This window comes from Panthera onca, chromosome B2 (genome assembly GCF_046562875.1).
Source record: "Panthera onca isolate mPanOnc1 chromosome B2, mPanOnc1 haplotype 2, whole genome shotgun sequence".
In the NCBI taxonomy this organism is placed as follows: domain Eukaryota; kingdom Metazoa; phylum Chordata; class Mammalia; order Carnivora; family Felidae; genus Panthera; species Panthera onca.
Genome location: NC_138343.1, coordinates 109,490,441 through 109,517,170, shown reverse-complemented (window position 1 = coordinate 109,517,170; position 26,730 = coordinate 109,490,441). Strand labels below are relative to the sequence as shown.

General features: G+C 34.9%; 1 long non-coding RNA gene across 1 annotated transcript in view; it reads right to left on the bottom strand.

The window, feature by feature from the left end:
- LOC132666486 (uncharacterized) overlaps positions 1 to 26,730 on the bottom strand; it is a 55,119-nt gene that overhangs the window by 14,800 nt on the left and 13,589 nt on the right. The window contains exon 2 of the long non-coding RNA XR_014137672.1: positions 19,428 to 19,506. This is a non-coding gene — a long non-coding RNA (uncharacterized LOC132666486). The remainder of the gene's footprint in view (positions 1 to 19,427; positions 19,507 to 26,730) is intronic.

Here is a 26,730-nt window from a genome sequence, read left to right as displayed (position 1 = left end):
GTTGCAAAATGGTGATTTTTCTGATACCCATGTTCCTTCTACATTTGTGAGTTGACATTTTATGTAAGGAAGACCTTTACCTTCTCCTTTATCTACCTATACATTTATTATCAACAAATTAAAATTCTTATTTTATTCAATGAGCTATAATCCATATTATCATTACTGTTATTTTCATTACTATATTATTATGTTGATGCTCAAATATCCATCTATTTGATATTTCAAGAATTTAGCAGATCAAGTTTTTTTATTAGCTGTAAAATTTAAATTCTTTTATGTTCCATTAATCATGAAGGCCTTAAAAACTATATTCCTGACTATATATCTGCATGTTATTAATCTAAGTATTTTGTGAACATAAATGCATAAAAATCCTTTTCTTCATCCATGATCCAAACTAATTGAAACAAACATCAGGTAGAGAACGAAAAAAAAAAGTAATTTAAATCTGTTAGCCAAGGGGGCTTTCTCAGATTTCCCCCCTGATTACAGTTACCCAGTCATAGATTCACTGAAAAATGGGAGCTTTTCCCCATGAGGGCTTGCACTTCACATTTATGGCATGGAAGAGTAGATGAAGGTTTGCTTTCAGCAAGCAGGCAAATCCCAAAGAGAGAGAAGAATTATGTGGATCTGAGCTTGCCCAATTTCTTGTATTAAGTATACTGATAAGATAACCTCTTTTCTTGCTGTGGAGAGGAGTATGTAGGGTGGTTGACAGAGGCCAAGACTATTACTCTAACAGAGTTCTTTCCACAAGGAAGCATCTGAATTGGGGAAGAAGTGTTTTCCTGAATATTTGAACAAATAACTGTACTTCTCGGAGCCTCATTGTTTTTATCTGTAAAAAAATTAATTCCTCCATCCCATTTACTATTAGAAATTTATTATTATAAAGGACAAAGTAATTCCCTCTGTGAACTTAAAGAATAAGAGGGCTAAGACCTCTTAAAGAACTCCAGTAGTGAAAGCCTGGTCAAAAAAAAGAATGACTTGTTGATGGAGGGTCTTGAAAAGCAGAGTGCAGGGAGGTGGGAGCAAAACCAAGAGCATTCAGTTCACAAAAGCCAAAGGAAAAGCATTTCAAGGAGTGGTGAACTCTTTTGGCTTTTACTGCTAAAGCTTAAGCACAATGAGAGCTGAAAGTAACTGCTGTGGTTAGCAATGTGGAGTACACTGATGACTAGTCAAAGTGTGATATGAGGGAGTGGTTGGGAATAGAACACAGACCGCAGAAAGCTAAGAAAGTGGTGAGGAAAGGGAAGTCATAAATATAAAGCCACACTCCTCAGAAGTTTTGCTGTGAAGGGAAATAGGACAGTAGCTAGAGGGGAATTGAGGGAAAGTTTTAAAGGCAAGAGATATTTGAGACTGTTTATCATACTGATGGAAAAGTAGGGCAAGTGGAGAATACAATAAGTAAGTAAGAGTTTCTGGTAAAGGAGCAGGGGATGGGCATTGGTGCACGTGTTAGGTATTGGCCTTAGAATAAAAGAGAGGCACCTTTCTTAGATCAGTAGTCCAGGAGGAAAGGGTGGGTAAGGTACGAGCAGGTGTATAGATTCCTTGTGAGGAATGGGAGTCCCTGTCCAATGGTGTGCATTTTCCTTGCTATATAAGAGACATAATTATTTGCTGATAATGAAATGAGGGATCTGGGATAGGTTATGGGGAAGATTGAAGATTCAATTAGAGGTAATTAAAAAATTGTTGTGAATATTAGTTGACTAGAAAAACACCTTGGCAGGCCAGGATAAAGGTTAAGGTTGTTGGTTCATCCTTTATATAAAATTCTGTCTTTCTTATTCAAATACTAAGGTTTTGGAAGTTAAAAAAAATGTTTGTTTTACACTTTTCTTTTTCAATCACTAAATAAACGTATTATATTTAGCAATATTGCTCTTAGTTAATAAAATATAACATTTTGCTTATCACTGGTAAGCGTTTCCAGTCTCATAGTTTATTTATTTATTTTTTTATTAAAAAAATTTCTTTAATGTGTATTTATTTTTGTGACAGAGTGCGAGCAGGGGAGGGACAGAGAGAGGGAGACACAGAATCTGAAGCAGGCTCCAGGCTCTGAGCTGCCAGCACAGAGCCCGACGAGGGTCTTGAACCCACAAAGCACAAGATCATGACCTGAGCTGAAGTCGGTAATAAACCCACTGAGCCACCCAGGCGCCCCTCCAGTCTCATAGTTTAAACTGCTGAAACTATGTCCTGTTTTACATTTTGTAGTAAAACAATTTAAGTACTAAAAATTGAGCTCTTAACTTTCAATTGATGGGATAGTTTCAAAATTAATTTTACCTTTTTAAATTTAAATTCAAGTTAGTTAACGTACAATGTAGTATTGGTTTCAGGAGTAGAATTTAGTGACTCATCATTTACTTACAACAACCAGTGCTCATCACGATAAGTGCCCTCCTTAATGTCTATCACCCACTTAGCCTATTCCCCCCATACGTCCCTCCAGCAACCCTCAATTTGTTCTCTGTCTTTAAGAGTCTCATAGTTTGCGTCTCTCTCTGTTTTCATCTTGTTTTTGCTTCCTTTCTCCTATGTTCATGTGCTTTGTTTCTTAAATTTCATATATGAGTGAAATATGGTATTTGTCTTTCTCTGACTTGTTTCACTTAGCATAATACACTGTAGTTCCATCCACGTTGTTGCAAATGGCAAGATTCCATATAATATTCTGAGTAATATTCCATTGTATATATGTGTGTATGTGTGTATATATATATATATATATATATATATATATATATATATATATTCACCACATCTTCTTTATCCATTCATCAATCAAAGGACATTTGGACTCTTTCCATAATTTAGCTATTGTTGATAGTGCTGCTATAAACATTGGGGTGCATGTGCCCCTTCAAACCAGCATCAAAATTATCTTCAGAACCTTTAAAGCTAAGTAAGAAAAACATCCTGCTCCCCTAACTTTAATATTTTAAGCAACTCAAATGATACAAATCCTTTATTGCTTTCAAGATCCAATCTTATTTTACACAATTATTTTCATTCCTTATAAAATTTGCTAAAATTATTGCAGCTTGAAACTTAATCCTTAAATTTATCTTTGTAAAATGAGAAAGTAATGCAATTTTCTATACCTAGATTGAGGGTTAGCTCAATTAGTTGGATAATTTTAGATGTTACTCAGTATTTATATATGTAAGGCAAGCACTAATGATTTCAATTTTCTTCTGTAATCACAGGGGATACTTAAAGACAATTAGGATCATAACTATTTTAAGGATTCTGTCTTTTTTCACTTATTTCAGATGAAGCTTTCCATGTTTTATTGCCCAGGAAGTAGGAGTAGGTTTCTCTTTTTCTTACTTGTAACAGATTTTAGAGACAATTGCATGTCTTTTTAGTGGGTTTCTGTTGGGCCTGCTAATCTCTTTCTGCTCTATTTCAATTTTTTATTAAAGGAATTCATGTTCACTGGTTTATATAACCAAGTTATTATAAAATCCTCCCCATCATCATCTTTTGCTCTCTTTTTCTCTCACCATCTTTTTAACCAATTTTGAGTATCTTTAAATCATCATACTCTTAGACTCCTATTACACTGTTGCTGGGCAAGATTTTTTTCAGCATGAACTAATGATTAGGCTGCTCAAATTTAGGTTTGTTTTTTGATATTTATGTATGTATGTATGTATGTATGTATTATTTTAGAAAGTGAAAGAGCATTTGTGCAAGCAGGGGAGGGGCAGAGGGAGAGGAAGAGAGAGAATCTCAAGCCTGATGTGGGGCTCTATGTCACAAACTGCAAGATCATGACCTGAGCTGAAATCAAGAGTCGGACGCTCAACTAACTGAGTCACGCAGGCACCCCCAGGTTTAATTTTTTTTTTAAAGGATTTTTGTCATTTGATAAAGATCATTTCAAGAGCTAGATCTTAACTTTAATCATTTTTTGAATTCTTTTCTTTTTTTTTTTTTATCTCCTTTCACTTGGTTTTCAAGATCCCAAGAATTTGACAATAGTGGCTCTTTTAGAGACATGCCTTGCTTTCTAGCTTAGCTGATTGTACTTTGAAGTTTAAAAGTGTTTTTTTAAGAACTTGGGGTTCCCTCAAGCCCCAAATGTGGCTTACATGTACCTTCTCTTTTGTTTTTGTAAAGACACTTGTAATATGAGAGAAATGGGATATCTTAGAATGTTTACCCTCAAATAATTTAATAAGAAAACATGTTGGCTTCCTTTAATAATACATATTTTCAAAATCCTTCATGTGTTTTAGCCCACAATAGTATGCTATTTGCAATGGGATCAGAAGATGGATGCTTTTGGAATCAGACAGCTAATTCTCTCTCTTTCTCTCTTTTTCTCATTCATTGGTTTTGGGCTTCTTTTCACTTTTAAAGTAATTATGCAGAGCTGTTGGCATTGTTTGTAATGAATCAGTTTCAATTAAGCACAGAAAATAAGCATGTGAGCATGTGTGTGTGTGCATGTGTACATGAATGTGAGTGTGTGTGTAACAGCATTCTCACAATCATTAGTCACATGTCACCAGGCTTTGTTGTCTGGGCTCATATTCTTCAACATGTGCCCAGATATTAGAACCCCATCTTATTATGTGGTTTTTCTCTTGTTTTGAAAACTGGAGAAATTAGTTCTTTTATTTCTCTAAATGGTAAAGAAAGAAAGATCAAAATTTATTATTCTACAGATTCTCCATTTGATGTGAGCTTATTTGTATTTATGTTTTTTTAAATCCTGCATCCTTTCTAAAATGGCTTGAAGATCTATTAATTGAGTATAAAGAAATCTAAGAAAACAGAGTTTTGATAGCAATATGTAGAATGTAAATTTATTGCATTAAATAGAACCCCTACAGTGATAAAAGGTTTATTTGAATGTTTCTTCTCCTCTTTAATCTGATCTGGGAGAGGGTTATAAAAAATTCAGCTTGCCTGAAGTCATTCAGTAATATTTTTATACTGATCAAGTAATATAATGCAGAATATAACTACAGAATTTAGGGCAAAAAACAATGATTGAATGACATGCCTCATCATTGTATAGATTGAAAAAAGTCAGATTCATCTCTTAAGAGATAAAGACTAGTTGATAAAACACAACTTGTCACTGGGAGACCATCAGTTCATCATAAGAAGAGCAAAACATTAACAGCTTTTCGAATCTAGAGAGTAATACCTCTCTAAAATCAATGGGGAAATTTTATATGACACTTGATTTTTAGCCTCAAATAAAAATTCACTTAAATCCTACTAAGTGAACTTAAATTCCTACTTTGTTGTGTTATTATTTATTATTTTCCATTTCATATCTATTAGTCTCAACTGTTTGGTTAGGTCTCTGAAGGCAGGAACCCTATTGCATGCATCTTTGTATTTCCTAAATATTTCGGAGAAACTAGCTAGAAGTTAATATTTAAAAAGTAAATTTATTTAATGGGTAAAATAAATTGAGAATGAATGACTGTCTATAGTTAGTTGTTTTTGTGTTCTGAAGGCAAGATTTTGCCTGTGATTCAGAGTGTACACTCAGAACCTAGAAGCCTGTGTTTTGAGCTGGATAAAAACGTAAGCAATCAAGTAGTTAAGCAAAAGCTCTGTGATGCCATAGAAGACCTCAGATAAATGTAGGCGGTTTCAATTACCATAAGGAGATTTAGACTTTCCATCTAACAAATGTTTCTTTACTTCTTATCAAAATTCTCCCCACTGGATACTCCTAACAAATAATGGTCTGATTCTTATACTTACTGAAAATGGCTTGACACATTTGCATTTAGTTTGTTGACTAACAGGGAGGAAGTAGAAACATGTAACTTACCAGTGTGTTGTATTCCTTGTCATAACACAAGCCACTTAGCTATAATAGGAAAAATTCATTGAAGCTTTGTATTATTTTTTCATTTGTGTTTCTTTTTCTTGTATGTACATATTTCAGCATATCACACCTATTTTCTTTGTATTTATGTATAATAAACATTAACACAGGACAAGTTTAGGTAAAGAATGACAGTACTGCAAAATTTAAACTTTACAATTAAGATGAGATGTTTAAGGGTGCCTGGGTGGCTCAGTTGGTTAAGTGTCCAACTCTTGGTCATGATCTCATGGCTCAGGTCATGACCTCATGGTTCCTGAGTTGGAGCCCTGCTCAGGCTCTGCACTGAGAATGAGGAGCCTGCTGAGGATTCTCTGTCTCCCAGCCTCTCTGCCCCTCCCCCAAATATGCTCTCTCTTTGTCTTTCAAAATACATAAATAAACTTAAAAAAAAAAAACCAAGATGAAAGGGGCGCCTGGGTGGCTCAGTCAGTTAAGTGTCTGACTTTGGCTCAGGTCATGATCTCGTGGTTCCTGAGTTCACATTGGGCTCTGTGCTGACAGCTCAAAGCCTGGAGCCTGCTTCAGATTCTGTGTCTCCCTCTCTCTGCCCCTTCCCTGCTCACACTGCCTCTCTCTCAAAAAAAAAATAAATAAATAAATAAAAAATAAAAATAAAATAAAATTAAACATTAAAAAAGATGAAATGTTTAGAAATTAAGGTACCTTCATTATTTCATATTGTATAATATTGTACACTGCAACATAATATATTTTAAAAACATTTAATGACAGGGGAGCCTGGGTGGCTGACTTGGTTGGGCCTATGACTTTGGCTCAGGTCATGATCTTGCAGTTCATGAGTTTCAGCCCCACATGCGGCTCTGTGCATACAGTTCAGAGCCTGGAACCTGCTTCGAATTCTGTGTCTCCCTCTCTCTCTCTGCCCCACCCCCCACTTGTGCTCTGTGTTTCTCTTCTCTGAAAATTAAAATAAAACATTAAAAAACTTTTATGACAATTCACATGCTTATTTGATACCTTTGTTTTCCTTCAAATATTTATAGAGAAGATAAAACTTATCCTTAGATGAGACTATCAGGGTTTCTTTCCTCAGGTAGGAGTCATTCTTAAGTCCTGATCTCCTTTCTCATCCTACTACCTGCACCCTTCCTTAAGACCTTATTCCAATATTAATGATTTATGACCATTTTGTGATGGTGGGACTGTCTTGCTTAATAGCAATTTACAGATCATCACTGGTCATAAAATTTAAAAGCCATTATCTTGATGTAACTGTGTGTTTATAATTTCAAAAGACATAGCTAGTAAGTTGAGAGACAATATTTTAGTAGTGGAAAAGTGAAAATTTGAGTGAGTTCTTCATGGTAAAGAAACTGTCTTCAAGAAAACAGTCTGAAATATATTATGTTACCACCCCCACAACACCTCATATAAAGTTATAAAGGTCCATAAGACTGTTCCCTTCAAAGCCAGAGAACATTTTCCCTCACTTTGATTATAGAAATGAGTGAAATATTTTCATTTTCAATAATAAGTGTCTTCTCTGAATTTTCAACATTCATATATTTATAGAATAAAAATGAGGGAAAGATATAGAGCATTGGAAATTTGGTTTGTGGGGCTTGTGTAATTTTAACTACCAAACTTTGAGGTTTTTAACAGAGAAGCTAGAGAAAAGCCTTTATTTAGAATATTAATTTTGTTATCAAGAAGTATTAAGATCATTACATATTGGAATAGAATGTTGCTGAGTTCTGGAACAATGAAAGAATGTGATATGGATGAGGACAAGATATTTCACTCTATTTCTGGGGCTAAAGTTTTTAGGAGAAATACTATTAGTTAATATCAGAATATTTTCATTGATTCTATATATTATTTCTAGTTTGTGGTATATATAATGACTATAAATTAACTGTTGATTATAAATATGGGTTCAGTAAGCAGCATATACTTTTGCTATCTTTAAAATGTCTCAAACCAAAGGAGCCCATTAAGTATTTTGAAAAAGAAGAAATTGAACAGGTGACCTTCGTGGATATTTATAGCTACTATTCTACTGCCAAAAAGGTACACCACATAGGTAATTTCCCTGTAAAATATGCTGAATAGGAACATTTTAATGCTTACAAATGGGTATAAAGACAAGTGCCTCACCTATTCATTTTTAAAACAGATTTTTCTTGTTTCAGAAAATATATCTATTACATTTTCTAATAGTTACTTTTTTAAGAAGTAAAATGCAAGACCCATAGACAGCTATCATGCAGTCTCTTTGCCAAGTTACAAGGCGGTAAAATACTATTATCCTTATTCAAGTAGCTTTAGTGATTATTTTTATTAATATTTATTATACCTTACATTTCTTTGTTGAAAATTGCAAATATTCTTCTATTTCCTAGTCCTTAAAATAAGAAACATTTAGTTCCTAAATTTTCAAGAAAAAAATAACCATCTCTTGCATTGAAACATTTTTAAAAGAATTGACAAGGGGGGCACCTGGTTGGCTTAGTTGGTTAAGCATCTGACTCTTGATTTCAGCCCAGGTCATGATGTCACCATTTGTGAGTTTGAGCCCTGTGTCAGGCTCTGTGCTAATGAATGGGGCCTTCTTGGGATTCTCTCTCTCTCTCTCTTTCTCTCTGCCTCTCCCTGCTCATGCTTTCTGTCTCTCAAAATAGATAAGCTTTAAATAATTGACAAGAAATGTTCTATTGCAAGTAGCTTCACACAAAAGAATATATAAAAAAACATTTTCACTGTTAATGCTCTTACCCTTTTATTTTTTTTTCTGAGTAAAGAATTATAGACATAATTTTTTTTCCTTTTAGTATTTTAGTGATGTTCCACCAGCTTTTAGCTTGTATTGCTTCCAAACAGAGTCTGCTATCATTTCTGACCTTTGTTCTTTTTATGTTAATTGTGTTTTTCTCTGGCTGTTTTAACATTTTCCTCTTAATCATTTAAAGCAATTTGATGCTCTGAATTAGTGTAATTTTTTTTTTGTCTTTTCTTGTGTTGGTTTACTGTGCTTCTCGGACGTGTACGTTAACAGTTTTCATCACATTTTAAGTTTCCACCTTTATTTCTTTAACTCTTTTTTTTTCTGTACACTCCCACTTATTCTCCTTCAAAGACTTCAGTTACAGGGGAGCCTGGGTGGCTCAGTCGATTAAGCGTCCAATTCTTGATTTTGGCTCAGGTCATGATCTCATGGTTCTTGACTTTGAGCCCTGAATCAGCCTTCATGCAGACAGTATGGATTCTCTCTCTCCCTCTCTCGCTGCCCTTCCCTCACTTGTGCTCTATCTCTCGCAAAACAATAAATAAATTTTTAAAAGTCTTCAATTACAAATAGAATAAGGCACTAAAAATTATTTCATAGATAATTGTTGCTCTTTTTATTTTTTTCAGCCCTCTTTTCTATCTGTATATCATTGTGAATATTTTCTATTGCTATGTCTTCAAGTTTACTATTTCTTCTGCAATTTCTTATCTGTTGTTTATCCTACCCAATCTGTTTTTCATTTTAGATATTATAATTTTCACCTTTCAGAAGTTCATCTTGTGGTTTTTGAAAATAGCTTCTATGTCTACATATTATGCTTAATCTTTCTTTAGTTTTCTAAAAATGTGGAATATGAGTATAATAATTTCTATTGTCCTATCTGCTAATTTTCGCATCTGATGGTTTCTGGGTTGGTTTTGAGTCATTGATTTTTCTCCTCACTGTGAGTTATGAAACATCACTTCTTTGCATGCCTGCTGATTTGTTATTGGATGCCAGACATTATGAATTTTATCTTGTTGTGCTCTTGGATACTTTTATATTCCCTAAAATATTCTTTTTAAAAAAATATTTATTTTTGAGAGAGGGATAGAGAGCATGTACAAGTTGGGGAGGGGCAGAGTGAGAGGGACACAGAGAATCCCAAGCAGTCTCTGCATTGTCAGTGCAGAGCCCATGTGGGGCTTGAACCCATGACTGGGAGATCATGACCTAAGCCGATATCAAGAGTTGGACATTCAGGCACCTGGGTGGCTCAGTCAGTTAAGCATCCAACTCAGGTCATGATCTCACAGTCCGTGAGATCGAGCCCCGCATTGGGTTATGTGCTGACAGCACAGAGCCTGGAGCCTACTTCAGGTTCTGTGTCTCCTTCTCACTCTGCCCTTCACCCACTCATGCTCTGTCTCTCAATCTCTCTCTCAAAAATAAATAAACGCTAAAAAAATTTTTAAAGAGTCAGGCAATTAACCTACTGAACCACCCAGGCACCCCCACAAAAATATTCCTGAACTTTGTTCTGGGATGTAGTTGTTCTACTTAGAAGTATTTTGACTCTTTTTTATTTTGTTTTAAAGCTGTTTTTAGGCAGGAGCAGAATAGGGTTTACTCTAGGGTTAAACCCACTACAGATGCAGAACCTTTCTGAGTACTCTACCCAATATCGTATAAATTATGAGAGTTTCTTTTTTCTTTCTTCCTATTTTTCCACTCTAGCTGATATGAACAGGAACTATTCCTGGCCCTGTGTGAGCTTCAGGAATTTCCCCTCTAATCTTCTTAATGGTTGTTTCTTGGCCTCAGGTTGGTTTCTTAGATTGTATGTGCTGGCCTTACCTTCTGTCAAGGTGGCTTTCCTACAGGTTGTTGGAGGTCTTTTTCAGTGCAGCTCTCTCCCCTCTGGTACACTTCTCTGTGAATTCTAGTTGTCTAAGCTTCCCTTGACTCTCAGGTCCAGGTAGACTCTATGTGGATCCCTTTCTTGTACCACAGGTGGAAATTTCTTTGGACAGTCAGCTGGGAATTCAGAAAGTTTACCTGATTTGTTTTCTTTCTGTTTGTTTTCTCATGAATAACTGTCCTTCACTGCTTGAGTTCAATGTCTTTGCAAGTATTCTTTCATAGATTTTATCCATTTAGGGGATGTTATTCCATTTGGTATAAGTGGAAGTCCTATCCTTTTACCTTTAATCTAGCTGGGTCTTTATTTGTTGTGGATAGTAGGGTCTTTTTTTTTTTTAATTCAGCCCAATTATTTGTGCCTTTTAGTTTGAAAGTTTATACCTGTGCTGTCAAGTACTGCATTCATTGGCCACATGGGACTATTCACTTGAAATGTATCTGGTCAGACCTGATACATACTGACATTATGAAATGCAGACTAGGTCTTGATTTCATAATACAAAAAAATGTAATGTATCTCATCAATACATTTTTCTATTCATTACACATTGATATTTTGAAAATTTTGAGTTAAATAAATATGTTATTAAATTTACTTTCACCTGTTTTTACTTTTGGAAATGTGGCTGTTCAAAAATTTAAAAGTATGTGTGTGGGTTACATTATACTTCTGTTAGCACTTTTTAAGCTCTCCAACTTGAGGAGATTCTAGGTCTTCTCTTCTGTTCTCCTCACCCTCAAGACCTGCCAAATTTATGCTCAAGTTTATTTAGCTCTTAAATGTCCTTAAAGCAAAAGTGGCTCTGTTTCTTTAGTACCATGGTTTCATGACTTCCCTTATACTTCGGCTTAGTATTTTCTTAACTTATTAGCTCTTTGATGCTTTTAATAAGTACAAATATTTTAGCCAGAATTTTCAGTTGGTTCTATTTTTTTAGAAAAGTTTTTCTGATTTATTTAGCCTCTGTGTATCAGAGATGAAAGGGTGGCAGAGAACAGCAAGATGCTCACTGTGTTAATTTCCAAGTGCTGCAATAACAAAGTGCCACAAACTGGGTGGTATAGAACAAACAGAAATTTATTGTCTCATGGTTCTGGAGGTAGGAGGCCTGAAATCAAAGTGTCAGCAGGGCTGTGCTTTCTCTGAAGGTGCCAGAGAAGGATCTGTGCCAGGCCTGTCCTGGCTTCTAGTTGCCTCAGGTGTTTCTTGGCTGGTAGATGGTTGTCTTCTCCCTGTGTTTCTTCATGTAATGTTCTCCTTTGTCTGTGTCTGCCTCTGTGTTCAATTTTGCCCTTTCTGTGTAGACACATCAAATTGGGTTAAGGCCCATCATCATGATCTTATTTGAAATTGATATCTCTGTAAAGACCTTGTTTCCAAATAAGGTCATGTTCTAAAGTACCAGGAATTAGAGCACTAACATATCCTTTTTGGGAGACGGGGTACAAACCATAGTGCTCACTAACTTCATGTCCTCTTTATGGGCACCCTAAAGGCTAGATTTCCTGATCCCTCTTGCAGTTAGGTCAGGCCATCTGCCTGGTTCTGGCCAAATGAATGTGGGTGGAAGTGATACATACCATTACTAAGTCTAGTCATAAAGCATCTGATGGGGTATCTTCACTTATGATCTTTGCTGATTGGCTGACTAAATGTAGAGGACACAAGGAGGCCCTGGAAGATGTCAGCAACACAAGATGGAGAAGCCAGATCCCAAATCATCAAGGAAGGCCAGTTGGCAAAACCCATCTGGCCTGTGATGTGAGTGAAAAATGTACCTGTTGACTGAAGGAGTAATCAATGGTATGTCCATTAATTGCTCATAGCAGCTTAGCTGTGCTATGCACAACCATAGCTTCTGTTGTGCCTCTTGCTTCTACTCACTTCTCTTTGATCTCAGGGCCAAAATATCCCATTTGAAAAACTCTCCTTTCCCCCGACACCCTGCTTTGTCAAGTTATTGCATAGCAGGTTTTTATAGCAAATAAATCACTTCAGTGAAAAATTATCCTCTATTTTCCTAACAGTTAATATTGTCAAAATAGTTTCACAATAAAGATAGTTCCATTTACTTTATATAAAGCATAAAAGCAGTAATTATGGTGTGATGGTGCTGATGATTATTCACTAATGGACACTATCAAATATAAATTAGATTTAGTCTTAAAAGATCAATTTAGAAGATATTATACCTTACCAAATTTATTGTAAACATTCTGTCTTGGAAATGTGACAACTATAACTTCCCTAAGTTTTAGATAAAATGAGGAGTACACACACACGCACACACACATACATGCACACACACCCTTCTTTACATATTTCTGGATTCTGTCCTAATATAAAATATATTAACTTCAATATTTGCATTTGTACAATGTACTAAGTCAATTCTAGGTCACAGAAGAAATATGTTCATTGAGTCTGGTGCCAAATAGTGAGTAAAATGAATGGAGAACAAGAACAAAGGGGGAAAAAACCCAAAAATGAACGGCATCAGAAAATAAATGATAGCTTGATATTCTTGAGAATCTATTTTTGTAAAAATATTTCCATATAGATCACATTTACCCTCATGTAATACAACCCAAAGCCAGTTGCCATCTTTTAAACTTGTGATTTTACTTTTAAAAATCATTTTGCTTCATCTTTTGTATCTTTAAGGAGGGAATGATTTCTACTGGGTGTGGTAATGAATTACTATCCCTTTTTGGATAGCTAGTCATCTCATTACTCACATACATAAAATATTATCAGATAAGGTAATTTTCCTGTTGTGGAGGGTATATATTCTTATTTTAGGATATAATGTTCTATTATATCATAATAAAAAAAGTTCAACAAGTAAAACTTCCACTGTGAGAAAGAATTTACATGGGTGTTTTAAACATTGAATATGGCATTAAAGATTGGAGGAGAATTTATCTTCCAAGAAGCGTAGTGGAAACATATTTCTTTGTAATATTTAAAAACCAGGCAAGGCAGAACATTACAAAATCAGTGTTAGAAGATAATCTGGTACACTCAGGGATATGGAACGTAAAACCTAAGCTACGTATTTCAGCCTTCACCAGGTTTTACTGCTTATTATGCTTGTCGAAAAAAAGATGAGGATGAACTATATCTCTTATTAAAATATTTCTGAGTATGAAAGTTTGCCTCTTACAGTGGAGCTAGGGTATCTAGAACCACTTTCTTATTGTATGGGAATACATTTCTGATAATCATCAATGACATATGCTTATACAACACATTTTCTGGAATAGCTACATCACTTTAGACTATCACTTATAAATACGTATTCAGTAGAAAATCCTGCTGGTGAACCATCCTAGTTTAAACCCACAATAAACTGCTATGCCCCAGTACTTATGTTTCTTTGAGTCAAATTAAGACAGCTCATTCTGTAAACTGATCAGGAGGTCAATCAAGTAGTAATGCCAAGAATTTCTATTGCTTGAGAGACTGTAAGTGGCCAGGGAAGAATTTGTAGTTAAGCAGCTGCTCAGGTCTTGCTGATTTCAGTTTTATGATGAAATCTGTGCATTAATTTGTTGTTAAATTGAGATAGATATTAAACAGTGATATCAAAAGAGGTTGTTTGGATGCAACATTTTGGGATGTGGGGTAAAAATGATTATTTGTAACATTATAGTTGTAGTCTTGAATTACTGGTTTTTACCAGAAGGTACAAACTCTGTCATCAGACAGGTTCCGGAAGTAGGAAATTACTGTTTGTGGTCCACACTGCCAGTACTGCAGTGATAGCTGATCCAGCCAAACACAGTGATTGTAGCCACAGAATGGAATATAAAATAGGGGCATAAAACTCAGTGTATCTGATAGAATTTCAAAAGTAGATGAAGAACTGCCCACTTTAATAAAGTTCTAAAACATTAAAAAAGTTGGAATTATAATAGATTTCATAGTTTTAACATCAGTACTCAAGGGGGACAAAGGTTTATTCTATAAAGCTTTTAGCTTATGGAAACTGAAGTAATCTTTTCTGCAGTGTTTGGGATGTCACTAGAACTAATTAAGGTAAATAAACAACACTGTCGCTAGGTATGCCTGAAAGCTTGAAAATCGTTAAACAGTTGCCTGAGAGTTTGAGAAGCTCTGCTGCCAGTCCAACCTTATTGAACTCCATCTGCAAAAATATTAAATTCAGAGATCTCACTCTCTTCAACATTTTGGATCCTTCATGTTATTTTTTCTTCTCAACCTGCCGCTGGTTCTTAGGGCCACAATCTACCACCTTTCTCTGAGTTTAACAGCTCCTTCCTGGCTCTACCTTTTCCCTCTACCCCTTATGCTTCCACCATCCTCACCTAACCAGTTAATTCCCTACCACAATCGAAGGCAGCCACTATCTGTTTCTAATGTGGGTTCAAACATTGCCTTGTGTTGGTGTGGAGCATTGCTTACCTATGCAGATTGATGCTATGCGGCAGTTACGATTTTCATTGTAGACCGTGCCCTCAATACCTCACAGCATTGCCTCTACTTGCCCTTAGTGGTCTCTTTCTATTCTTTACTGAGGCAGTGTGGCAGAGTCAAAGAGCACGGACATGAACATTGGTGGTAGACCTCAATTCGTATCCCAACTTCTATACTTGTTAATTGGGCGATCTTGAGCAAATTCCTAACCTCTTTGATCTTCAGGTGCCATGAATGTAAATGGGAATAATAATTCTTGTAAAGTTTCCTGTAAGCATTTAATATAATGTGGAGAAGATGATTTAGTGAACAGAGGTTGATGGCTAATGGTCAGAATTGTTCTTAAGCTGTCTGGTCTGGTATCCCTAAGAGTTTACTACGTTTCTCAGACTTTTTACCCTTTTCCCAAATGCCTAATCATTAACAGATGATGTTTGCCTTATACATTATAGGGAAAATACAAGCTATCAAGTAAGTATTTAATCAGCTTGTCTCCCCTCCACTTTTTTTTTTCTCCACTTCACTTCTATACATACCTTTGATGTCACCCATCCGTTCCTTCTTTTCTATTTTATAAGAATCTGTATTTCAGGTTCTTTCCAAAGGCCTCAGAAACAGTAGAGCACAGTGGTTAAGAGAACAGTCTTTGATTCCCAGCTTCCTGGCCTCTTGTTTTCCCTCCCTCACTTAGGCCAGTTCAGTATTTAAGTTTTTCCATCTCTAAGATGGATACAATGAAGATACATAGCTCATAAAGTTCTGAAGTCGATTGCAATAATTAAAACATTAACAACGTGAAGGGCAGTGCCTGGTACATAGTATGAAAATTACTATTACTATCACTTCCTGATTCATCAGGGTCACAGTTAAGAAATTGTTCCTTTTGTCCTAAGACTTTGGTCACTTTTCCTCCACTGGTCCTCCTTCTTCGATTTCCGAAGCACTCATAACCCAGGAGAACATTCCTTCAATCTGCTCTGTTATACTTTTACCATCTTTTCTTTCACTGCCAAATGTTATGAAATCATAGACTCATTCAGTTCCCTGATTCTACTTCTCCAACTATTCTTCATTTTTCAATCTGATACAACCTGAGCTCTATTCCCACTGTTATACAAGTGCTTTCATTCAGGTCCACCCTGACCTCCTGATTTGCAACATTTCTAGACATTATCCTATGTAATCCTTCTATGGTATTTGACACTGTTAACCATTGTAGAACTACTTTGATGTTCTTTTTCAGTGTCTATGATATTACTCTTTCTTGTTCACTTCATTTGTACATTACTCTTCAGTACTTTCTGAGTCTTCCAGTTTACACCCATAGGTCAGGATAATCTCCAGCATTTGATTGTATGAATTTCTCTTACATCCTTTGCTACCAAAATATATCTTCAAGTACATACTGCATATGTCTCCATGTCTATATCCTAACTGGACTTGCTTTAAGTTAGGCCATATAAATTTTCAATAATCTTCATTCTAAGTTCTTTACAGTTGTCATCTAATTATTGGCCTTTCAACCTCTACTCCCTTAAATCTATCCTCCACTCTATTTCTAGATATTTTTTCATTCTACAATCTCAATCTAATTATCTCTCTCTCCTTTGTGAATACAAGATTCCATCATATATTACAAGGTAAAACTCAAATGTCCTATATTAATTGGGTTCTGTATTAATTATTCGACAAACTTTTACTTGTACCCTAAGAGTCAGCACCAATTTTGTGTCTTCTAACATTTATTTAATTCTCTATGTAGACAGTACTTATTTGCTTTCATAGAAATGTTTATTCTTATAGTCTTTTAAAGACAATGTAATTTATTCATTTACATATCTGTCTTTTGCCTAAATGATACACCATCTTTGTAGGATCCCTGGAATCTAACATCTCTAGAATATAACATAAACCTAAGTATATTTTCTGAATAACTAGCTTTCCGTAAAAGTAGGTAGTACTTTTGGAATGTGGGGGATTTCGTGTGGGAGACCAAAGATATCTAAAGAATAGAATAGAATATATATATATAAAATACATATATATATATACACACTATGTATAGAATATCTATATTATATATAAAAGTGTGTGTGAAGTGTGTGTGTGTGTGTGTGTGTGTGTGTGTATACACACACATGTGGTATAGGTATAAATATATCTTATTTAGACTTTCTTCCATATTAAATAAGTGATATTATGTAACCTAAAAATATTCTGAGTTTTTTTTTCCATTTTGTATGGTCTCATAAGTCAGTCCTCAAAACATAAAACCAAAATATATGTAAATTACTCATGTGTGTACCAAAAACTTTAGGAAATGGCCTAATTTATAAGATTCAGTGAATTTACTGTCTTCTTGGTTACTGTCTGGTGTAAACATACTGTGTGCATTTAGTTTCATCCATTGTGTAGGTAGCATTGATTCTAGTATCTGACTTACTATTGAAAAGTTTTATTTCTATAATAACTAATGCAAGCATATCCATTATTTTTAAAAGACCTAGTAGTAGTATATACACAATAAAATTTTAATTAAATGATAAAATCTTAAGCTTTGCATATAAAATATTAATATTGAATCAAGATGTTTTAACAGTAGGAATACTATTGAATTATCACCAAAGAAACTGTAAGTTTCTTAAAATATAATGAAAAAAGTAATTTCACACAGTTGGTAAGATACAAACGAAGATAAAATCAATCCATGACTCCTGGTAAATTCTGAACTCTGAATTGAGAACTCTGTTAATGCACTCTTGAATTATGAGCCAAAAGCATGTAGAACATTTCTGATATAGGCAAGGAGGGATAGATTTCAGAAATTTAAGACATTATTTTTCCATTATTAAGATTCTCCTCTGATTATTTTCATCTATTACAATGTTGCCTAAGTAGATATATACTCATGCATTAAATATTACATTCCATTTTGAGTTAAAACTGCATGCCCATTGAAAGCTCTCCCTCAGTGACTGAAATATACATTTCTGAGTTACTATCTCAGTAGGGATATTGAAGTTTCCACTAACATGGAATATGAGGACTTTAAAATATGATGACTTTAAAAAACTTTTGATGCTGCTATCAGAGGATTACCCTATCCATATAAAAAAGTAATAATATATTATTTGGTTGTATATTATAAAATTTCTGAGAATCAGAAAGAGATAATATTGCTGTAATGTCCACCTGATCATATTTGAGTTACAAACTTTATTTGAAATGGAGACCTACATTAGCCAATATTAGTAAAGTTACTGCACCAATATTGGTGCAACAAGAGATGAAATGCCACTTTCTATTCCGCAAAGGTGCTATTGCTAAATACAAAGCTCCTTTGACCTCTACTTAACAGTTTATATGACTGGTAGCATTACTTATGAATGAATTGTCTTTCTAGTCATCAAAATTAACCATAAATGTTATATACTTTAGGATGAAAGGTTACAATAGTATTTTTTTTAAAAAAATATCTCTGTCAAAATAATGAAACCATCCAATAATCTGAACCAAAAAATCTTAGAAAAAGCTTGTTTGGAGATGAGCTGTGGGAGTTCAATATTCTGAGACACAAATGGAAGGGGGAAATGAATAAATTTGATTGCATTTAAGAATCTTTTCATATAGAAAGTAGACACTGCTCTTCTTAATACGGAAACAAGTCAAGTGTTCATGCAGCAATGGAAAGAGCTTAGGAGTTAGATCTCCATTCATATTCTGTACTGTTGTTGAGAGCTGATGCAGAGCATGAATTCTTTTTCTTAGAACATCAGCTGGCAAATAATATATTCCATAAAAATAATAATTATTAATAAAAATTCAAGCACATTGTTATACATCCAACTTATTTTACATTACAATTTAAGAAGTAAGCAAAAACAGTTAATAACTGAAATGCATTTGCGTTTCGTCTAGGCTTTTACTACACCAATAATTTCATGGACGTTATCTAATCACAATATGCAACAACAGTAAAATGTTTATTAGAATCATACATATATGTGTTAAGAAAAGGAAACACCACAGATAAGGTGTGTCGCTTTAGAGTAAAACTGAGGAGATAATTGAGGGTAACTAGTGAAGTCAAAAAAAAAAAAGAAAGAAAGAAAAAAACAAAACTCCAAACAAAGCAAGGCATGGGCCATTTGCCAAAATGGATTCAAGATCCAACTTTTTCATAAAATAATTTTGTGAACTTGAATTGCTTGGTATGTCAGTGTTCCACTTATCCTATTCTTTAATCAGAAGAGTAGATTAGAAGAAAGGGCCTCAAAATTTTTGTGGAAAAGAGTTATTTTTTTATTTTCCTATAGCTTGAGTTGGTGATATTTTTTGTGGATATTGGGAGGTAAGGAGACAGAAATCTATGGAAAATAGAAATCTATGGATCTAAGAAAAGAGCCAATATTAGGTTTTGTCAAGTACAATCTATTTACCTTGGAGATGGTGGTAGGTGGGTGGAGATATCCTGTGGATAAGAATGGTGGAAGAAATTTCTTCTGTAAGAGCACTGGCCTAGGGCCATAATACAAAATAAAGAACAACTTTAAAATAAAGCTCAATGTAAGATGAGCTCACCAAAATAATTAGCATCTAAATTTATTATTTTAAAATGCCTTTGTTCAATATTGTAATATTATATTTTAAAATTGAATATGGGGGCACCTGGGTGGCTCAGTCGGTTAAGCGTCCAACTTCAGCTCAGGTCACGATCTCGCGGTCCGTGAGTTCGAGCCCCGCATCGGGCTCTGGGCAGATGGCTCAGAGCCTGGAGCCTGCTTCCGATTCTGTGTCTCCCTCTCTCTCTGCCCCTCCCCCGTTCATGCTCTGTCTCTCTCTGTCTCAAAAATAAATAAACGTTAAAAAAAAATTAAAAAATAAAATAAAATTGAATATGGAACTCTTCATGGAAAATATATTTAAAAACTTTTATTTATAAAATTACATTTTATAATTAAAAACTGGTGGGGAAAATATAGTATAATTTTATTAATGATCAAGTATCAAATGACACTATTTAGTGAAAAATTATTTTTGAAATTTATATTTAGTGAACTATTTAGTGAAAAACAATTAACTAAGTGGTCAAGTAAAGCAATTACAATTTATTGTATACATTTGGACAATATTATTCTTTATTGATGGTGAATATGAATCATCACAAAAGTTTTGTTTTATTTTGCTTAAATTTTATTATTTCCTTTCAGGTTTATAAAAATAATTTTCTGGAGTATAGTTGACATACAATGTTACATGGTTACAGGTGCCTAACATAGTGATCTAACAACTCTATACATTATGCTATGCTCACCACAAGTGTAACTACCATCTGTCACCATAAAATGCCGTTACAATACTATTGGCTATATTCCCTATGCTGTACCTATTATTCCTGTGGTTTATTTATTCCATAACTGAAAGTCTGTGTCTCCCACTTGTTTTCATCCATTTTGCCTATCCCCACACTCCCAGTCCTCTAGCAACCATCAGTTTGTTTTCTGTATTTATAGGTCTGATTCTGCTTTTTGTTTGTTTATGCATCTGTTTTTTAAGATTCCAATAAAAGTACAATCATGGTATTTATCCTCTGTCTGACTTATTTCACTTAGTGTAGGTAATCCTCTCTAAGTTCATCCATGTTTTCACAAATAGCAAGATCTCATCCTTTTTTATAAAAATGATTTTCAAAGCTAAGTACCATTATATCCTTTTTATAATGAGGAAACTGGGGTTCAGAGAAATTACTTCTCCAAGGTAAATTGCTTATTTAGTAAGAGGCAGAACAAGGATTCATATGTAGATCTCCCTGACTCTGAAACCTGTGCTTTTTAACTACCATAGACTCTACTCCTTCCTTATATAATTATGTTACAAATATTTATTGAGCAACTGTTATCTTTGAAACAGCTCCCTGGGTACTGGGTTTATGGGCATGAAAGAAACACAAAAAGCCCTGCCCTCTTGGAATTTGCCAGGTGGGGATTGGGAGACAGAAATGAAGCTACGTAAGTAAATTATACAGTGTTTTATGTTATCATGATGCCAAAGAGGAATAAACCAAGGGAAGAGGTAAGAAGGTATACCGAAGGATGATTGCAGTTTTAAGTATGATGCTCAGGGAAGAACATGCCGAGAAAGTAATATATGAGTCAAAACCTGAAGGAGCTGAAAGAAATTTGCCATGGTTGTACTTAGAAGATGAAGATTCCAGGAAAGAAAATAGCAATTGTGAAGGTCCTGAAGTGGGAGAATGCCTAACAAATTCAAGGCGATCAAAGAGGCCGTTGTGACTAGAGCAGAGTAAATAAGTGGGATTGTAGAAGATAAGATCACAAAGGCACATGGAGCCAGCCTGCATAGGACCTTGTAGTTGTTGCAATTACTTAGACTTTTCTCTGGTTAGGATAAGGGCTACTGAAGGATTTGATCCACTTACATGTTTTTAGTGTTGAGCAGAAACTGAAGGGGAGAAAAGGTGGAAGCAGAGTACTAAGGAGGCTATTGACAATAATTCAGGGGGACTTAAAATAGTGATTAATGGAGGGAATGCTAGAAAGTGGTTAGTTTCTAGATATATTTGGAAGATAAAGCTAATGATATGTGCTGTGGATTAAATGTGAGTTGGGAGAGAAAACTGTATAAAGGGTTTTTCTCTGAGCACCTGTAGATAAAGATGAGGAACTTAGTTTTGGACATGGTAAATTGAAATATCTATTAAACATCCATGTGGAGATATAATATGTAAGTCGGCTTGGGGTTTAGGGGAGAAGGTCAGGCTATAATTGGAGACATTAGTTATAGCAGAGGTTGGATGAAAGGGAGTTAGTGGGAGCATAAAAGATATGCATGGATTGAGCCTTTGGGTATTTCAACATTTAAAGGTTGTTGGAAAGATGAAGAGGAAACATCAAAGGAGAATGAAAAGTATGGCCAGTAAAGAAGGAGCATACCTGCGACTGCAGTAGCTAGGTGAAGAAAATGTTTACAGACTGAGGGAGTGACCAGTTGTGTCACAAGCTGCTGAGGGATCAAGTAACATAAGAACTGAAAAGCGGCCATTGGGTTTATCAACGTGAAGGTCATTGGTGACCTCCACAAGCGCAGTTCCAGTGGTGTGGTGGGAGATAATCTTGTGAGAGGTTTTAAGAGAGAATTTGCACGAACAGTCTTTTGAGGCATTTTCCTCTAAAGGGAAGGAGATGTTTGGACTATTTACTAGAGTAGAGGAAACGAGAAATGAGACAATTAGAGGTTGTTTTTCTTGGGTGGGAGAATAACATTTTACCTGTTGATGGAACATTTCAGAGGAGGTAGAAAACTTGATGTAGGAAAGAGAAGTGAGAATTGTGGAAACAATGTTCTTGTATTGGAGAAAGGAGATGAGATCAGAATATAAGTGGGGAGGCTGGCCTTTGCGAAGAGTTCACACATTTTAACCAGAGGGAAGACAGAGCAGGTGGGAATAGATCCAAGTAAAAAGAGATGTAGGGGCGAAGGCTTGTGAATGTTACCTTCTGCAATTCTCAGTCATTGACTTCTGGTGAGATGTTGGTATACAAGGTTACACTGAAATATACAATATCCAAATTAGGTAGCTAATTTCAGGTTTCTTGAATTGAAATTTACTTAATTTAAAATTAAATGCTAGAGTGTGATATAAATTGAGGATAAAACCTTTGAAAATTGTAACAGATTCATACCGTGGTTGTTAAATAGCTGCTTTTTCATTGCTATCATAAAAATTTATGCTTATTCATGGAAAGGGCTATTGTTCTCTTTTCTTCAGAAACAAGTAGATGGTAATTGTCAGTATCAACCCTACCGTTGAAGATCTAGGACAGCAATAAATATAACATTCCTTAAGTGAGGGTTAAAATCATCATAGGGTGAATGAGTATTTTTTATTTTATGATAAAATAAGTGACTTTTCCAGTGACACAAGTCTGTGGGAGAAAGAATAAAATGTATATTTGTGCATTAAAATTCTGGATTCCAACCATCTGATAGCATTTCTTGTCAAACTATTCTAACAGCTCTTATTGCTTCTGAGAATATTTTTAAAAAATCTTAACAAAAATAAACTTTCCCTTTTCTCTATCCTTTGTGCCAAAAAGAAAAAGGGGCTGTATTTTACCTTTCTGTTAACAGGTACCAAAATAACTTATAATGTGGGATTTATCCAAGAGGAATATTCCCAAAGTTTCCTAAAAAACAAAAAAAGTAACTTAAAAATAGTGTGTATTTAAGCTACATTTAGAATGTTCTGCAAGCTTAAAAGGATGTTTGGAGTTAAGTTTTAAAAACAGTGGGGTTTAGTGTAATAGGTTTGGCAACAAAATCAGGGTGGTTCATACAACTGATGAATTAATGCAGACCCAGCTGACTAACACATACCATGTGTTTGCTTTGGCAGAGAAGTTGGAAAAATAATTTGGAGAATAAAACACATTATTAGACAGATTTCACTTTTGTTGTTGTTTTGTGGGATTAAAAAAATTCTAATCAAACTTGCAAAGGTAGAGTTAACAAAGATCTTCCCATTGATTGGAATGATATTTGGAAGTTTCATAAGAAAATCAAGATGGAAGAGGATAATTTCACTTATTTCATATGTTTCTCTTAATTACTCACTGCTTAGAAATAGATTCATGACTAGTCATTTATCAATTGATACCATGTTTATGAATTTACTCTGTCTAAAAACAATAGTATAAAATGCCCCTTATCAACATTTCTAATACAATCATTGCATATAGAATCTTCTATTTAAACTTTGATGGCCAAGAACAGCATTCTCTTTTGCAATAATGATTAAATATGCTATTCTAAGACTTTCTTGCTAATTCATAGATTTGCTTTTCTTGTTGTTGTTCAGACACAAGATTAAAGCTTGTTTCTTTTATAAAGTGGATTATTTCATTGTTCCTACAAGATTTGAAAAGAATTTGTTGGCCTTTATTAAAGTCTTGGAATTCCCACTGTTTACTAAAATTCAGACATATTAATGATGTGATGGACCCAAGGCTGGAATGAGCACTGATTCCATTTTATGGGGTTGAAAATTGCTTCATAGTCTATTTTTACCATTATAAGAGGTATGTTGAATGTACTCCTAAATTGGTTTCAGGAATGAGATACACTATTTTCCACTATGGAGTAGCTTGATTTTATGTGCTGTGTTGCTAAACCATGAAATTCAGGAGATAATGGGATACTTTCCTTAGTGAAGTCTGAAAAATTCTTAAAGCTGGAGGCAATTCAGTACAGCATATATAAATATGCAACGCTATTACATAGGAAAGCCCTGCAGACTGATGAAATAGGAAATGGATTTTCAAAAGTAACCATAAAATTATTTGAAAATAATTCAAGGGGCACCTGGGTGGCTCAGTCGGTTGAGCGTCCGACTTCAACTCAGGTCACGATCTCACGGTCCGTGAGTTCGAGCCCCGTGTCGGGCTCTGGGCTGATAGCTCAGAGCCTGGAGCCTGCTTCGGATTCTGTGTCTCCCTCTCTCTCTGCCCCTCCCCCGTTCATGCTCTGTCTCTCCCTGTCTCAAAAAAAATAAATAAATGTTAAAAAAAAATTAAAAAAAAAAAAGAAAATAATTCAAATCTACTTTTTTGGTGTCCTTAGACAAGTTATTAACTACTGTAAGGCTCAGTCGGATTTGTATCTTAAATGGGGATAACCAATAAATATTTAATTTCTGAGGTTGCTATAAATATAAAATAAATTATGTACTGTGTATTGCACTTGGTACATGGGATCATTCCTTTTCTCCCACTATACTATAACCTTAAGAGTAAGATTTTGACCCATTTTGAGTTTATTTTTGTGTATGGTAAAAGAAAGTAGTCCAGTTTCTTTCTTTTGCATGTAGCTGGTCAGTTTTCCCATTGCCATTCCCATTGTTGAAGAGACTGTCTTTCCTATTGTATATTCATTTCTCCTTTGTCTAAGATTAATTGACCATATAATTGTGGGTTTATTTGTGGGTTTTCTATCCTATTCTATTGAAACACGTAGGTGTTTATTTTTATGCCAGTACCATACTGTTTTAATTACTACTACTTTGTAATATAACTTGAAGTGTAGAGTTGTGATACCTATGGTTTTGTTTTTCTTTTTCAAGATTGCTTTGACTATTCAAGATGTGGTTCTATAAAATTTTAGGGTTGTTTTTTCTAGTTCTTTGAAAAATGCTGTTGGTATTTTATAGGTGCTGCATTAAATCTGTAGATTGCTTTCAGTAGTATAGACATTTTAACAATATTTATTCTTCTAACCCATGAACATGGAATGTCTTTCCATTTCTTTCCGTTGTCTTGAATTTCTTTCATCAGTGTTTCATAGTTTTTGGGGTGCAGATCTTTCATCTCTTTGTTAAAGTTTATTCTCATATTACAGTTTTTGGTGCAGTTGTAAATGGATCGTTTTCTTTTTTTTTTTATTATTTTTTTTCCAACGTTTTTTATTTATTTTTGGGACAGAGAGAGACAGAGCATGAACGGGGGAGGGGCAGAGAGAGAGGGAGACACAGAATCGGAAACAGGCTCCAGGCTCCGAGCCATCAGCCCAGAGCCTGACGCGGGGCTCGAACTCACAAACCGCGAGATCGTGACCTGAGCTGAAGTCAGACGCTTAACCGACTGCGCCACCCAGGCGCTCCTCGTTTTCTTTTTTAAAGAAATGTTTTACTTATTTTCGGAAAGAAAGGGCGCTAGTGGGGGTAGGGGCAGAGAGAGAGACAGAGAGAGGCAATAGAGAATATATAGCAGGTTCAGTGCCATCAGCACGGAGCCCAACATGGGGTTTGATCTCACAACTGTGAAATCATGACCTTAGCTGAAATCCAGAGTCAGACACTTAACCAACTGAGTCATCCAGGCACCCCAGGAATTATTTTCTTAATTTCACTTTCTGCTGCCTTTACCCAAAAAATAGAAAAACACTCATTCAAAGAGATACATTCCCTCCTATGTTTATTGTGACATTATTTACAATAGCCAAGCTATGGGAACAGCCCAAGTGTCCATCAATAGATGAATGGGTAAAGAAGATGTGGTATACATATACAATGGAATTCTCTTTGCTATTCGCAACAACATGAATAGAGTTAGAGAGTATAACGCTAAGAAAAATAAGTCCATCAGAAAAAAACAAATACCATGTAACCTCACTCATATGTGGAATTTAAGAAACAAAACAAATGAGCAAAGGAAAAGGAGAGAGACACAAGCCAAAAAGCAGACAGATAACTGTAGAGAAGAAACTGATGGTTATCAGAGGGAAGTAGGTGGGCAGGTGGGTGAAATAGGTGATGAGGATTAAAGAGTATATGTACCATGATGAAAAGAAAAAAAAAAGGTAGGATTTTGAGAATCTTTTAAGTAATAGTTCCATATTATGTCCTTAATAAATGTTCAAAAGACTGACTTAGCCATCCTCTTTACTATTAATGTAATGTATATTAATTTTGTCTTTTAGCAAGTGCTAAGAAGAGTCATGGAGTGAAACTCACCAGTTTTCTTTCTATTTTTAATTTGACTTTTAGGAAAACAGTGGATGTTAACAATCCCTAAAGTAAAGGAAAGAAGTCAGAAATAGCTCATGACTGCCCAGAAATGAAAGGTGATGAGTGTGAGTTAAAGATGGTGACACAAATACCGGTAGTGAAGAGGTTGGTCAGGCTTCGATATAGAGGTTAAGCGAAGTTGTCAGCGTATTCACATAGGT